Source organism: Durio zibethinus, chromosome 4 (assembly GCF_047325235.1).
Source record: "Durio zibethinus cultivar Kanyao isolate XHJ-2024 chromosome 4, ASM4732523v1, whole genome shotgun sequence".
NCBI classification, from domain to species: Eukaryota; Viridiplantae; Streptophyta; class Magnoliopsida; order Malvales; family Malvaceae; genus Durio; species Durio zibethinus.
In genome coordinates, this window is record NC_143165.1 from 9815244 (window position 1) to 9832317 (window position 17074).

The window sequence follows — 17074 nt, forward strand, 5'->3', positions numbered from 1 at the left end:
CTTACGATCACCTCTAATAAATTTTGAGATACAAAACCGAACTTTTGTAATCATTTTTAATATTCGGATTTAGTTTATAAAAAAAAAAAAAAATTCGTTTTCACTTATGATCATTGCACATATAACAATATATATCCTTAACACAAGTGTTATGCATGAATTTGTTTGAACAGAAAATATGTAATAATGAAGTACTCAAAAAATTTAACTCATAATTAATGAGCATCCATCATTTGTTTCTGATAGTTACAATAATTGGAATCTGGTGAAATACTAGTAAAATTTTAAAACGTTTCTAATAAAATTAAAGACCAACAGTGCATTTAATAGTTTTGTACATATAGAAATATCTTAAATGGTTTTTTGGGTGAAGATGAGTTGGAGGTTGAGATGAAATTAGTTCAGACTTACAGGAAAGAAGTACGATCAATAAATGTCGGAATTTGTTCTTGCTCTGACGTACACATTGAATGAGTCCTCTCTACGAACCCACACTATACTCGTCACAGTGTGCCACTAACCTAGTTCACTAGGGCGGCTATAGCGATCACGTACCAAGAAATTATGCAGTGATGATCCATTCATGTTGGTCTAAGTCCACTGAAAATGCCATCAAGGCGTGCTCTAATACGCATCATCACAAAAGATTCGCCACAGTAAACCGCTCGCCCTAACCCATACTCGACACAACGTCACATCTATACGAAGGTCTAAGGGCCACACCCAAAATAGACATGTCACTCATGCAAGCTTACCAAACCATACTCGATACGACATCACATCTAAAGGGTAGTCTCTGAGGGTAATCACTCTATAATCTCCCAGTCTTGGGGTAATTGTTAGGATCAATTGCCTATCAATTAGGTCAAATGATATAGTCTTTGATTGGTGGATTGACACCTAGCTAGGCTCCTCGCCCGTCATGCATACTCGCCTACGGAGACAGCCTTCCTGGTAAGAGTTACTTCGTACAATTATTTTCATTAACGTTCATCAACAAGTCATTTCATAGTAGACCAAACTTATGTAGACAGCCCACCTATCAAAAGCTATTTCGTACAATTATTTTTATTAACATTCCATCTAACGATTTTTTATTTGAGAGTAACACAATTTTTTATTTGAGAGGAACCCGATTGTTAGATTTTGTAAAATTTTTTGAAGCTATCATTAATTATTTTATAAGATATAATTGATCATCTAAAAATATTATTTTTTAGTACAAATCTTAAAATTAATTAAAATTTATTAAAAAAATTTTAAATTTACGAAATCAAAATTAAATTCGAAAGTACAATTACGAATGAAAAAAGTATTAACACCCTAACGTTACCTGTTCGAAGAACAATATCAATTAAATATGTGTAATCCTTTAATTTTAATGATATAATCTTTTTATATTTAAATTTATTTTTAAAAAATATTTTTTTGTTGTGAAATGAACATTATTATTTATTATTATTTCGTATTCTATAAATTCTCTAAAACTTTGATAGAATTTATAAAAAATCACTATTTAAAAAATATTTCAAAAAATTGACCATTTACAAAATTCTTAAAATTTTCTCATAAAATATTTTATTTATTTATTTTAAAAGGGATTTTAGGAACATCCTGACTCTTTGGTGAGTTCTCAAAATTTATTAAATAAATTTTAAAACTATCTTGACTCTTCGGTGAAATCTTAAAATTTTAAACAAGTTTTAAGATTATTTTAACTTTTTTACAAGATCCTAAATAAAAATTATTTTTTTATAGTTAAGGGAATTAATTAATTAATTAATCTTTATTATGATTATTTTAAAATTATTTATTATTTAATTTTTTTTATTAAAAGATTTAGATTATTACGACTCACCGATGAAATCTAAATATTAATCTTTTACTTGGATTGAAAAAAATAAAACTTTTTTAATTTTCTATCTTTTTTTTAAAAATTTATTCAAGGTATCAATTATTATTATTTTTTCATTTTTCATTTTTTATTATTGTTTTACATTGTTTAAATCAATCTTTATTCTAGTAAAAATAATTTTGAATTATCTCAACTCTATATGAAATCTGAAAAATTATTTTTATTTGCAATAATAAAAAAAAATTAAACCTTTTCAGCTTTTTTTAAAAATTACATTTGAAAATTTCAATTAAACAATTTTTTTTATTTTATTTACCTTTTTTATTTATCACTTTCTTTAGCAAAAATTATATTTTAAATTATCCCAACACTTTGGTGAAATTGAAATAACATTTTTGCTTGCAATAAAATTTTATTTTCCTTAAATAAATATTATTATTAATTTTTTTTTGCATATCATATTTTGTAGGTCAATATTTTATTTTAATATTGTTTTTTTCACTTTATTTATTTGTTTCTAAAATGTTATTACTAGTAATAATATAAAATAACAATAAAAATAACAATAATATCATAAAAATAACATAAAAAATAACATAAAACTCAACATAAAATAAATCAAAATCAAAATCAAAACAGAAAATAAAAAGAAAAATGAAGGGAAAAACCTGCGAAACGGGTCAGGTTAGCTCACCGGTTGACATGCGGATCCTATGTAGGTCAGGCTAGGTTTAGACGTCCAAATCGGTGTCATTTTGAAGGGCCTATAAAAAGCCTATTTCAATTTTTTATATTTTTTCTTTTCCCCCTCTCTCTCTCTACCCAGAGCTCTTCTCTCTAAAAAAATCAACCTTCTGCCAGCCACCGTGAAGCCCAGTTTTTGGCTTGTTGCTGTCATGCACCGGTGGTTAAAAACCTCAACCGGTGCCTAAACATTCAAAAATTTCCAGATTTCAGTAGTTGAAAATTTCAAATGGTCATTGAAAATTTTAAATTTTCCTAGATTCTGGTGACCCAAAAAATTTTCAAAAAATTTCCAAAAATTCTCAAATTAATCTTTTTTGTTTTCTAAACACTTTCTTAAAACCAGATTTTTCAAAGAAAATCTCAAACTTCCTAGATCGAGAATTTCATTCTCGGGAAAAATTTTTTTTTTTGTGATTTCTGTTGGTTCCTCTATCAAAGAGGATTGTGATTGTAGGTTTTTCTCTTTGATTGTGTGTGCTCCCCTCCCTTCTTTTTTCTCTCTGTGTGATTTCTTTCATAGAGATTAGCTCTATTTATAGAGTTTCTAGGATTTAAAATCCCAGATCTTCTAGGATCTTTTGTGAAAAATTTGGATCTTGTCCGATGATTTTTGGTCACCGAATTTCATACTGCCAAGTTAGGCAGTGTCAGGAAGAAAAATGAACCATTTTGGCAGCTTAATTTCAGCTACCAAAGTTGAAACAAAAATTTTTTTGACTTTTTTTTGACTTTTTTTTAAAGGTTAATAATAATAATAATATAAACCAAAATTATATTTGACAAAATTGGTGCTTACAGTTGCCCCTCTTTGCTTATTTATGAGAATCAAGAATAAAGCAAAGATAAAAAAGACACCAATTTTGTTCAGGCAAACAAATACAAAAGATGAAACATTTAACATAATTTTTTTTTTAAAGAAAATTTGAAAGGCTCTTTTAAACAAAGGCTATGAACTTTAAATTCAAAAAGCTCATCTGACCAAAGGCAATGAACTTTAAATTCAAAAGTCTTCTCTCACAAAAGTCAACAAACTTTAAATGTTAAAAGGCTTCTCTCACCAAAGGCAATGAACTTTAAATTCAAAAATGTAACTTTTACTAGAGGCAATGAACTTTAAATATTAAAAGGCTCCTCTCACCAAAAGTAACAAACTTTAAATGTTAAAAGGCTCCTCTTACCAGAGGCAATGAACTTTAAATTCAAAATGCTTCTCTCACCAGAGGCAATGAACTTTAAATGTTAAAAGGCTCCTTTCACAAGAGGCAATGAACTTTAAATTCAAAAATCTCCTCTCACTAGAGGCAACGAACTTTAAATTCAAAAAGGCTTATTTAACCAAAGGTAACAAACTTTAAATATTAAAAATCTAAGAAGACTTATAGATTATACCATTTGGTCTTACAAATCATGCCTAATTTTGATAGAGTCCTCTGACCCAAGGCTCTTAAAATTAAAAAGTTTCTTTGACTAAAGGCTATGAAACTTTAAATATTAAAAGGCTCTTCTGACCAAAGGCAATAAACTTTAAATTTCAAAAGGCTCCTTTTACCAGAGGCAATGAACTTTAAATGTTAAAAGCCTGAAAGGCAATGGTATTTGAAATATTTCTCTAAATAAAGGGTTCACATATTTCCTATTTTTGACTTTTTCTTTTATTGGTCTTGGATTGTCCTAGACCCATACATCTATTATGTCACATACATACGTGAATGACATCTTTTTGTTTTTGCAATGCCCTACAATGAATGATGATCATGATATGAATGCACTTATTATGCAAATGAAGATACCATCTTTTTTTCTTTTTTTTTGTCATTTTCTTTTAATCCTTAAAATTTCTCAAGGTTTGTTTCATTTCTTTTTCTCTTGAATCTCATGCATTCCAATAGTTGATTAAGTTCAAATAAAAAAATATTTCTTTTCATATCCTATATTTAATGTCGACCATTTTTATGACTTATAGGCCACATTTCTCATTAACCTTTATTCCTTACTATTTTGCTTATCATTTTAAATCTTTTTCAAAATAATGTGTGTCTTTTATGGTCATTATTATTCCTTCATCATCTTTTGAATTTTATGACAATTATAACACATTGCATATTTCTCTTTTTAATGAGAGGGATAAAAGAAAGGATAAACAAAAAGGTATTTTATTTCGATAAAAGGGAAAAGTGTTTCATGCATTATCAAAAAGGATATAACAAAGACAACAAGTAATCACATAACAAATATTCAGATCATCATAAACTAATTCATCAAGGATTCTTTTCTAATGACTCTTGATTGGTGCCGTTGACTTTTTAAAAATGTAGTAGACTAAACAAGCCCAAAACCAATGAGCTTCTAGCACATATTGAGAATTAACCCACACCATTCACTATCCCCTTTTTATTTTTATCTAAGTTGCCCTTTTCATATTTTTAACTCATATCTTTTTAGTTCATTTTACTTTTTTTAGGCATAATACTTTTTTATTGCATCGACATTGATTGGATTTGACAGATCATCTTCATCCATTCTTGCCAAGATTAGTGTCCCATGAGAAAAAGCTTTTTTCACCACATATAGGCCTTTTCAATTAGGAGTCCATTTTTCTCGAAGATCTTGTTAGTTAGGAAAATTCTTCTTTAATACTAATTCTCCTTTTCAAAATTATCATGGGTGAACCTTCTTGTTATGAGCTCACATCATTCTTCTTTAATACAGTTGACCATCGTAAAGTACAACTAATATCTTTTTTTCAATAAGATTCAATTGTTCATATCAAGCACGAACTCACTCAACTTTTTCTAACTCAACTTTCATGAGAACATGAAAGGAAGGAATTTCAATTTCAATGGGCAACATTACCTCTATCTCATATACCAATAAAAATGGTATAGCTCTTGTAGATGTACGAATCAAAGTTCGATAAGCCTGTAATGCAAATGGTAACTTTTCATGTCAATCTTTATACATATTTGTCATTTTTTCAATAATTCTTTTTATGTTCTTATTGGCTGCTTCAACTGCCCCATTCATCTTTGGACAATAAGGCGTTGATTTGTGGTGTTTGATTTTGAACTGAGCACAAACTTCAATCATCATTTTATTATTCAAATTAAGAGCATTATATGAAATAATACTTTTTAGAAGGCCATATCGACATATGATCTCTTTTTTGATGAACTTGCAAATAACTATTCTTGTCACATTAGCATATGACACTACCTCTACCCACTTTGTGAAATAGTCAATTATCACTAAAATAAATCGATGTCCATTTGAGGCTTTTGGTGTAATGGGCCTTATCACGTCCATTCCTCACATAAAGAAAGGCCAATGTGTTGACATAACATGCAAGAACATTGGAAGAACTTGAATCTTGTCTACATAAATTTGATATTTATGGTATTTTCTAGCATAGTCAATGCAATCTTTTTCTATTGTTAACCAATAATATCCTACTCTCATTATTTACTTAGTTATCAAGTGACCATTTGCATGAGTTTCACAAACACTTCTGTGAATTTCTTCTAGTAACTTTTTGGCTTTAGCAGCATTCACACATCTCAATAGTGTTTGGTCTTGACTTTTTTTATATAAAATTTTTCCATCTAGAAAGAAACCTATTACCAATCTTCTCAAAGTTCTCTTATCATTATCTAATGTGTGCTTTGGGTATTGTTGATACTGAACATATTGTAATATGTCAAAATACCATGGTTTTCCATCAACTCCTTTTTCAACATTTGAACAATGAACTGGTTTCTCTCGTAAGCTCAATTTGATGGGTTGGATTTCAGCATTTTCATTTAATTTGAACATTGCTGCCAATATAGCCAAAGCATCAGCCATCTAATTCTCTTCTCGTGATAAATTATTGAACCAAATATTCTCAAATTCTTTGATCAATTCAAATATATACTTTTGGTATAAATCAACTTTAAGTCTCTAGTTTCTCATTAACTTCACAATTGGTATATGACCAAGGCAGAGTTTTCTTAAACTTTTAATGCATGAACTTTCCTTTCAAAAGTAGCTTGAAGACCCAAAACACATGCTTCATATTCTGTCACATTATTGGTGTAATCAAATTTTAGTTTTGCAATGATTAGGTAGTAATCCCTTTTGGAGATATCAAAACTACTCATATACTGTGTCTTAAAGCATTTGATGCACCATCAAAATACCATATATCTTTATTATGTTCTTTTTTATCTATGTGCAGTACAGACATTAAGTTTTCATCTGAAAAATCAAATATCATAAGCACATAATCTTCATAAGCGCGTTCTGTAAGAAATTCAGCAATAACACTTCCTTTGATTATCTTTTAATACACATATATAATATCATATTCAAAAAGTAACACTTGTCATCTTGCTATTCTTTTCAACAATGAAAGCTTTTCAAAAATGCATTTGATTGGGTCTAATTTCATAATGAACCAAGTAGTATGATACAACATGTATTGTCTAAGCTGACGAGCCATCCAAGCTAGTGCATAACACATTTTTTCCAATGGTGAATACTTTGATTTGTAATCAGTAAACATTTTGCTTATGTAGTAAATGGCTTGTTCTTTCATTTCTATTTCATCATGTTGTCCCAAAACACATCCCATTGATTTTTCATGCATCATTAAATATAGGATAAGAGGTCTTTCAAGGATAGACGATATTAATACTGATGGGTTTGATAAATATTTTTTTAACTTTTTCAAATGCCATTTGACAATCTTCATCCCATTCTCTTGACCCGTGTTTTTGAAAAATCTTGAGTATGGGATCACATTTGGCTATAAGTTGAGAAATGAAATGAGTAATATAATTTAATCTCCCTAAAAATCCTCTTATTTCGTTTTACATGCACAGAGGTGGTAATCTTGGATGGCATGTATCTTATCTAGATCCACCTCTATTCCTCTTTTACTAACAATAAATCATAGTAAATTTTTTGAGGTTGCACCAAAAGTGTATTTAGTTGGATTGAGCTTGAGCTGAAACTTTCTTAATCTCTTAAATAATTTTTTGAGATTAGTCACATGATTTTTTTCTTCACGGGATTTGGCAATTATATCATCCACATACACCTCTATTTCTTTGTGCATCATATCATAGAATAGAGTTACCATGGCTCTTTGATAAGTTAACCTAGCATTTTTCAAACTGAAAGGGATGACTTTATAGCAAAATGTTCCCTATACTGTCACAAAAGTAGTTTTTTCATATCTTCTTGTGCCATTTTAATTTGATTGTAACCTGAAAATCAATCCATGAATGAAAACAAAGAGTGCTTTACGATATTGTCCACTAAAGTGTCAATGTGAGGCAATGAAAAATTATCTTTTGGACTTACTCTATTCATATCTCGATAATCAATACATATTCTCACTTTGCCATCTTTATTAGGTACTGAGACTATATTCGCCGCCCATTTGGGATATTTGGCCACTTTTAAAAATCCCACATTAAATTGCTTTTTCATTTTTTTTTATTTTCAATAACATATCAGGTTTCATCCTTCTCAACTTTTGTTTAATTGGTTTGCACTCAGGCTTTAGAGGTAGCTTATGCACTACAATTTTAGTATCAAGCCTTGGCATATCTTGATATGATCAAGCAAATACATTTACATATTCATGTAGTAACTTTATCAACTCCTGTTTTATTGGTGATGACATCGAAGTACCAATCTTAATCTTTTTTTTTAGTTTTTTCATCCCCTAAATTAACAACTTCAATGGCTTTTTGATGAGGCATGATTTGTTTCTCTTTTTGTTCTATTAATCTCAATAATTCTAAGTATATTGCATAGTTTTCCACATTCGCTCCATCATCAAGTTCACTAATATAAACAGAATTTTTAAAATTAAATCTCAAAATATTGTCATGATGATCTTCACACTCATTATTCGGATACCTAAAAATAAGTGAAATAGACAAAATGTAAAAGGATGTATAGTAATGCAAGAAATTGAAATGAAAGAGGCAAAAGAAATGGACAAATGTGCTACACTTGTCATTTATTCAATTGAAAATAAGGAAACAAACACACATAAGACATTTAATGCTTTTAACAAAAGCATTTAGATTAGGTTCAACACATTACTTTGGAGAAAATTTAAAAATAACAGATAACTCCTCAACATGTCAATTTTTCAATTTTGCACTAAGACGAGTAAGATAAACCCATAAATAGCGTGGATCTTCATTGCCTTTTTATTCACCCACCATTTGTATTAAAAATTCAGTAAAGATATTTCCAACGATTGTGTAAACTCTTTTTTTATGTTTTCTATTACATATGGATAGATATAGCCAGCTGAGATGAAAGTCTCGTAAAAGGGAAAAAAAATATAGGCCTTCAGTTTCTACTTCTTGCCCCAGAAAATGAGCCAACCTTTTTTTTTTTATGAACTTCATTCTCTTTTTTTTAATTAGCTTGTACCCCAGCCCAAACTAATCATCTTTCTTAGGCATCCTCAATGGTCGTTGCATCCCCTGCAAGTTAGCTTACACTTGTTGTCCTTTCCCTATCACTTTTTTAAATGCCATCTTAAAAGTTTTGGATAGACATGGAATAAGCATTTTTTATCTTTCACCCACATAGGTTGCAATAACGAATTCAAAGGATTTAAAAGAACATTCTGGGGCTTTCTCAACTATTTCAACATATAATACAATAGAGGATTTAGTCACCAATAGATCTTTTTCACTAGCAACAATGACCACTTTTTCATCAATTATGAATTTCACCTTCTGATGCAGAGTGGAAGGAACAGCTCTTGTCATGTGAATCCATGTCTTCATAAAAGATAACTATAGGAAAGAGCGATATCCATGACTTGAAAGACTATATCAAAAGTACATGATCCAATTTACATTGGTATCTCAATATCGTATATCACTTCATAATGAATCCCATCAAAAACTCTCACTATCATATGACTTATCTTCATGTAAGACATGTCAACTGACAATCTAGATAGTATAGTCATAGGCATGACATTTAAAAAAGATCCATTATCAATTAGCACTTTTGCCAATGTGTGATCCTTGTATCTTACGAAGATATGTAAGGCCTTAGCGTCACCTCTATTATTAGATAGAATTTCATCATCACTAAATGATATAAAATTTTTCATTGTGATATTTCTCATTATGCGATCAAGTTTCTCCACAGATATATTATGAGCTATATAAGCCTCGTTAAGTACTTTGAGCAAGGTATTTCTATGAGGCTCAGAATTTAACATTAACAAGAGTATAGATATCCAAGCTAGTAAGTGATTTAATTGCTCCACCATACTATATTCACTATGCTTAATAAGTTTCAAGAACTCACAAGCTTCTTTTTTTGTAACCAAATTTTTACATTCTCAATCTAAGATTGGGGTTCAGTGAGTCTCTTGATCATTGAATGATCTATTTTTTTCTAAGCTTATCTCTTTTTTTTTTTCTTTTCATGCTTTTTCAAAGTGCTTCTAGGGTATAGCATCGCTAACTTCGAGTTATGCCTTCTACGCAAGTTATGTTTATTGTGCTTGTATCATATGAGCCATATTGAAGAGAACCATTATCCAAACCTTGTGATATGTTATAACAATCATATTTTCAATGGACTACCTTATCCGATTTGTATGGGAATGGGCTAGGGACCTTAATTGTCACATTTCGCATAGTTTTACAAACTAGTTTGCCAATATTAGCATTTAATTTTTTATCATAAAATATCGTGATAGGCTCAAAATTCATATAAACTGGCTTACTAACCTTAACACTTTTGTTTCTCTTCATAAAAGATGGTAACAGGCTCAAAATTCATTTGGTAAGGCCTATTTTTAGACAAATCTCCCATCACAACATTTATTGAACTTTCTTCATGTTCTTCATAAAATTCAACCAAAAAAGAATCCATCATTCTTTGCAACTCTTGTTGAAATGCTTCACAATCTTGAAGTAAATGACCAACCATCCCCATATGGAATTCATAAGTATTATCTAAATTATATGTGAAATTTTCATTATCTGAGTTTTCAGGTATTGGACAAATCATCTTAGCTTTCACAAGGGTAGCAAATATTTGATCCATAAGGGTTTTGATTTCGCTTACTTCTCTTTTAATATTCTGAGTTGTCTCACTACTTAAAGCTTTTATTAATCCTCTACCATGATGAGGTAACAGATTGGCCTCTACACTTAGTCTGGCCTTGGTTGTGAAATTTAAAATTTTGTTATCAATCAGGCTTTGCACCCTACGTTTAAAAGCTATACAATTTTTTAAAAAGTGGCCTTGAATTCTATAATGATAGTTACAAAAAACTTTAAGATCATACCACTTTGGATTTTAAAGGCTCTATGAGTTGTCGGGCCACCAAGTATTTCTGAAATAACTGAGGACACAATTTCGTGCATGTTATAGGAATTAGATCAAATCGTTGTTGCTCTCGATTATTTCAAGGTTCCCTTCAATTAAAGTCTATGGTATTTAACTGAGGGAACGGTCATGATGAAAGTGCTCAGAGACGAACATTGTCTTAGAAAGTAGGTATCTGGGTTTGCACTAGTTAGTAATGGTATGGTTTTGGGAAATATTAGAAATGGATAGGTAAGAAGGTTCGTATACAGTATATGAATAATATAGGATAAAAGGTCTTGGTTTTGGTTTTTTAGTGGTGATAGCTTTCACTTCTACTTCTTTCTTTTTGATAGTCCTCTTTTCTTTGATCCAGAAACATCACCTCTATCAATCTTTCTATTTTTAATGGCATTTTTTATTATCTCTCCTGTAATTATCATATCAACAAAGTTTTTCATGGCATGACCAATAAGCTTATCATAGTATGATGCTTAAAGGGTATTGATGAACATAATAGTTGTTTTTTCTCAATGAGAGGAGGTTGAACCTGAGCAGCAACATTTCACCATCTTTAGGCATATTCTTTAAAATTTTTATTAACTTTTCTTTTCATGTTTTGCAAAGATAGTCTATTTGGAGCCATGTCTATGACATGCTTGTATTGAGTAATAAATTCTTTAGCTAGATCTTTTCAAAACGAATATAACTCCTATCTAATTGAATATACCATCTGGCAGCTAATCCAATAAGACTATCCTAAAAATAATGGATAAGCAATTTGTCATTTTTTGTATGCCTGATCATTTTTCGACAGAACATAGTGATATGTGCCTGAAGGCATTTGGTTCCATCATATTTTTTAATTTTTGGTACTTTAAACTTTGGTGGGATTACCAAATCTAGAACCAAACTAAGTTCACTAGCATCAATTGTGCCAAAAATATTTACACTTTCAATAGCTCGCAGCCTTTATTCCAAAAAATCTAACTTTTACTGTGCCTTTGTATTCTCATATTGATCGAATGTGCCTTTTTTTATTTTTTTTTTATTTTCTTAGGTCATCTAAATCTAAGATCGTAATAGGCTCAATAAGACTTGTCTCAGTATTTAAACCAACATGTCCTTGATTACATGGTTGAACTGTGAAGGGAGGTAAATTAAACTAAGCATATGGCTACCTTTCAAGCTATGTCATTTATGGATGCACTTGATAAAAGATTTGAGCATAGGGTGGGGTCAACCCTAGTGAATACAATGGATTTTTCCTATCATTGGTATTTTCTTAGGCTTGAGGCTCTTTCTCAGTGCTCACTTGTTCAACTACCCTTTTTTCTTTTGGTTATTTTCCTTATCATATCCATCATTGTAGCCATTTCTTTTTGAGTTTCTTCTTGAGACCTAGTTATTTGTATTATTAACTCTTGTTAAAACCTAATCATTTGCTCATATATATCAAATTGAGCTTTTTCTATTGTTTCTATTCTAGATGCTTGCTCACTTTCCATGATTCTGACTTGTGAATGAGTGTTGTAACAATGACGAGTGGTCTAATCTATGTTTTCTGATGGCCTAACTATCTTTACACCTAATCAAATTAAAGGAAACTCTTTGAAATTTGTTATTTTAAGGCCTCTTTTTTTTAGTCATGATGCATTTTTTTTAAATAAAACACACATGATGCATGAATGCATGAATGCAAAAGGTGTGCTTATTATATATCCAATATTTGCAAAAGATTTTAAATCTAAACTTGAACTACCATATCATAACTTTACATTATCTTTACTAAATGCTTCTTTGATTACAATATTAAAATTTTTAAAAGAAGTGCCCTACATGCTTGTATTGCTCATTAGCACTATCTAAAAAATTGGTTAAACATTGGTTGTGCTATCCTGGGTAAACTTCTTCTTTTACTTGTTTAGCTTCTTAGGCCATGTCTCTTACTTTGAAGCTAACTTCTCTTATCTGTTCTACTAGGCAAATGGCTTAAAATTCTTTCAATGTATATTTTTCCTTCTAATACTGTGCTTTATGTTCAAATTGATATCGTTCTTCTCTCAAAAGTTGAATGGTTTCACATCAATAATGCATTTGTTGTTTCAAGTCATTTATGAGACCTTGTAGTATCTTTTTTTCTTTCACAGACTGACTAAGCTCTTCTTCCTTAAATAACAAATTAGATCGAAGCTGTTCTGTGTTCTTTCTAAATTTTTCAAGCTTTGTGGTCATTGTGGTGACGGACTTATGCCAACTTTCAGAAATCTTTTCTTGCTTTCTTTCAAGCCTTTAAGATTTTGCTTCACTCTTATCAGTCTTATCTTTTCACTCATTAATCTCATACTGAAACCTTTTCTTTTCAAGCTCTCATATTTCTTTTTCTTCTTCAAATTTGCACTTCATAGTCTTTGTATCTTCGAGAATCTTTTCACAATGGGTGTCTTCTTAGTGGCATAGTCTATTTTCTTTAGGACCAACTTCGCTTGTGACTTGTTGACTTCTCTATATCAGATATTCAAGTGTGGCTTTATCTGTATGTCTCTCACGATCTACTTTTTGAGCTTGCTTTCATTCTCTGAGAATCTCTTTTACCTTTCCTAGAAATCTTAATTCCTCAAAAGAGAATTCTAATTCTTAAACCCCATGAATCATTGGGATAAATTACTCTGACCCTTATTGTTGTCAAACCAATGTCAGAGCATATTTTATACCTCTCCATGATCTTAAGAGTGGAACCTATGGCTTGTCACCACACTTGTATAACATGGCTTCTTGTAGCATCCATGGAGCTCTTCATATAACCTGAGCACTAGTGAAATTTTGCAAAGTCAATACCCATTCTTCCTTGGCCTTTGATTCTAGCCACTCAACATTACAACATTCTTTAATTGGCCTATTTTTATTGCTATAAGTATGATGAAATTTATCCACGGGATGTTGAAAATGACTTTTTACTTAAATGTAGAGTAATTATACACACCCTATGAAGAGTTCTCATTTTCTTCAACAATGATTCAATGATCTAAAGGTCTTTACCAGTATAAAAAGAACAAGATTGATTTTATTATCCACCTGCTCAAGAAAGTCAATCACTGATACCTCAATGTGTCCCAAAACCTTCATAAAAATGATCAAGCCATAAATTACTAAAGCTATCATTCTCATGCCTCATTCATCCTCTAAGTGTTTGATGATGTAATCATGTAAGATTACCTATGGGATGCAATCACTTTTACCTTTTGTTTGGATTTATGAGTTCACATTCTGAGTAGAGACCTCAATCATACAGGCTTGTTTCTTTCGAGATCCAAGTTTTTAACCTCACTAATAGATTTTATCTGGATTAAAAAGATACAACCATAACAATATAGTATATTCTTCGATCATCGGGGTCATATCTATTTCGTTGAATATGAAACATTTGTATACAGGGTCTCAAAATTGAATTAAAGCTCTTATCAAATGATTTTCCATAGACACTTCAAGTAGTGAAGCAATATGACCATATTTTTTCTCAAAAGCCATCTTTCTATAAGTTGTTACGTGGTGCCAGATCTCGACCAACTTAGAGATGTCATTTTGTTGAAGTCCCAATTTGATTTTTTTAAGTAAAATTTCTTGTTGAGATTATTTCAAATAATTTCCCATTCTACTTTAGGCTTCTAATGATAGAGTTATCACCACATTGGTCTCTTCACACATGGTGAGCTTCGAAGCTAAAAACATCATTATGGTGTTTTCAAAGCAAGACTAAAAATCTTCTTACTGATATTGGCATATTGACAATCACATCCCATATGCAAGTGTTTATGATGATGCATGATCATAAAACAAAAGGAAAGCAAAACAAAATAGGGTTACTAATCATATTAAAATATATATTCCCTCATGTGTCCTAATTTAGGGTATAATTTACAAAAATGGAATGGCCCTATCTAAAGTTGGTTTCTTAAGGTTCACTATATGCATGGTTTGGTAATTAACATAAGCTAAAAAGGTTTCCAAATTGATCCTCACTATCATCCACTCTGGACTAGTAAGGCCCCCGATCTTCACCCATAACGAGCTACCGATGGAAAGTATTCAACTTGAGTGGAAGTATTTTGCTAGCCCAAGCGGAGGCGTTATAACCTCACGAAAGCTTAGGTACTCTACTCTCTCCTAAAAAGGATAGATTTGGAAGCTTGGGTATAAAGTTGTGCATGAATGCAAATATACACGCATGTGAGGGAATGTAGCAATTATCAATCAAAATAAAATTAACAATATAAGACAAATTAAATAACATAATAAAACTAGATGAATCTATCAAATTTTTTTCTCTTTGTTTTTTTATTTTCATTCTAAGATGAGATAAGAAATTAAAATTAAAAATTGAAAAGACCATAAAATCAAAGTTTGGATGCTGCATGTTTAATTTTTATCTTGACTCTCTAGCATCCCCAGTAGAGTCATCAAGTTGTCATAACGATTTTTCATTCAGGGAGAACTCGATCATTAGACTTGGTGAAAATTTTCAAAGTCACCACCAATCTTTTTATAGGATGTGATTGGTCACCTAAAAATATCATTTTTTTAGTAAAAATCTTAAAATTAATTAAGATTTACTAAAAGAAGTTTAGGTCTAAGAAATCAAGGTTAGGTTCGGGAGTACAGTTACAAGTAAGGAATGTATTAGCACATTCATGTTGCCTGTTTGAAGAATGATACCAATTAAACATGTGTAATCTTTTAATTTTTATGATGTAGCCTTTTTATATTTAAATTTAATTTCGTAAAATTTATTTTAAAAAATATTTCTTTATTGTGAAATGAACATTATTATTATTATTATTTCATATTCTATAAATTTTGCAATGCTTTGGTGGAATTTATAAAAAATCACTATTTAGAAAATATTTCAAAAAAATTGACCATTCTCAAAATTCTCGAAATCTCGTCATAAGATATTTTATTTATTTGTTTTAAAAGGGATTTTAGGAATATCCTAACTCTTTGGTGAGTTTCCTAAATTTATTAAACAAAATTTAAAACTATCCCAACTCTTTAGTGAAATCCTAAAATTTTGAACAAGTTTTAGAATCATTTTAACTTTTTGACAAGATCCTAAATAAAAATCATTTTTTTAATAGTTAAGGGAATTAATTAATTAATTAATCTTTATTATGATTATTTTAAAATTATTTATTATTTATTATATAATTATTTTTATTAAAAACTTTAGATTATCTTAACTCACCAATGAAATCTAAATATTAATCTCTTACTTAGATTGAAGAAAATCGAACTCTTTCAATTTTTTATATTTTTTAAAATTTTATTCAAGGTATCAACTTTTTTTCATTTTTTATTTTTTATTATTATTTTACATTGTTTAAATCAATCTTTACTCTAGTAAAAAAATTTTGGATTATCCCAACTCTATGTGAAATCCAAAAAATTATTTTTATTTGCAATAATTAAAAAAAAAACTAAATCTTTCAACTTTCTTTAAAAATTACATTTGAAATTTTCAAGTAAACAATTTTTTTTATTTTATTTACCTTTTTATTTATCATTTTCTTTAGCAAAAATTATATTTTAAATTATCTCAACACTTTGGTGAAATTTAAATAACCTTTTTGCTTGCAATAAAATTTTATTTTCCTTTAGTAGATTTTTTTTTTTTTTTTTGCATATCATATTTTGTAGGTCCATATTTTATTTTAGTATTGTTTTTTTTTTTCACTTTATTTATTTGTTTCTAAAATATTATTACTAGTAATAATATAAAATAACAATAATAATAATAACAATAATATCATAAAAAATAACATAAAAATCAACATAAAATAAATCAAAACAGAAAATAAAAAAAACCTGTGAAACGGGTCGAGTCGGCTCGTGGGTTGATGCGAGAAACCTATGTGGGTCAGGCTCGATTCAAACGCCCAAAATGACGCTGTTTTGAAATGCCTATAAAAAGTCTATTTTACTCTTTTTATTTTTTTTCTTTCCCTCTCTCTCTCTCTACCCCAAAGCTCCTCTCTCTAAAAAAGCTAACCCTCTACCAACCACAGTGAAGCCTAGTTTTTGATTGGTTGCCACCGTGTATTGATGGTCGAAAACTTCAATCGGCATCGAAAA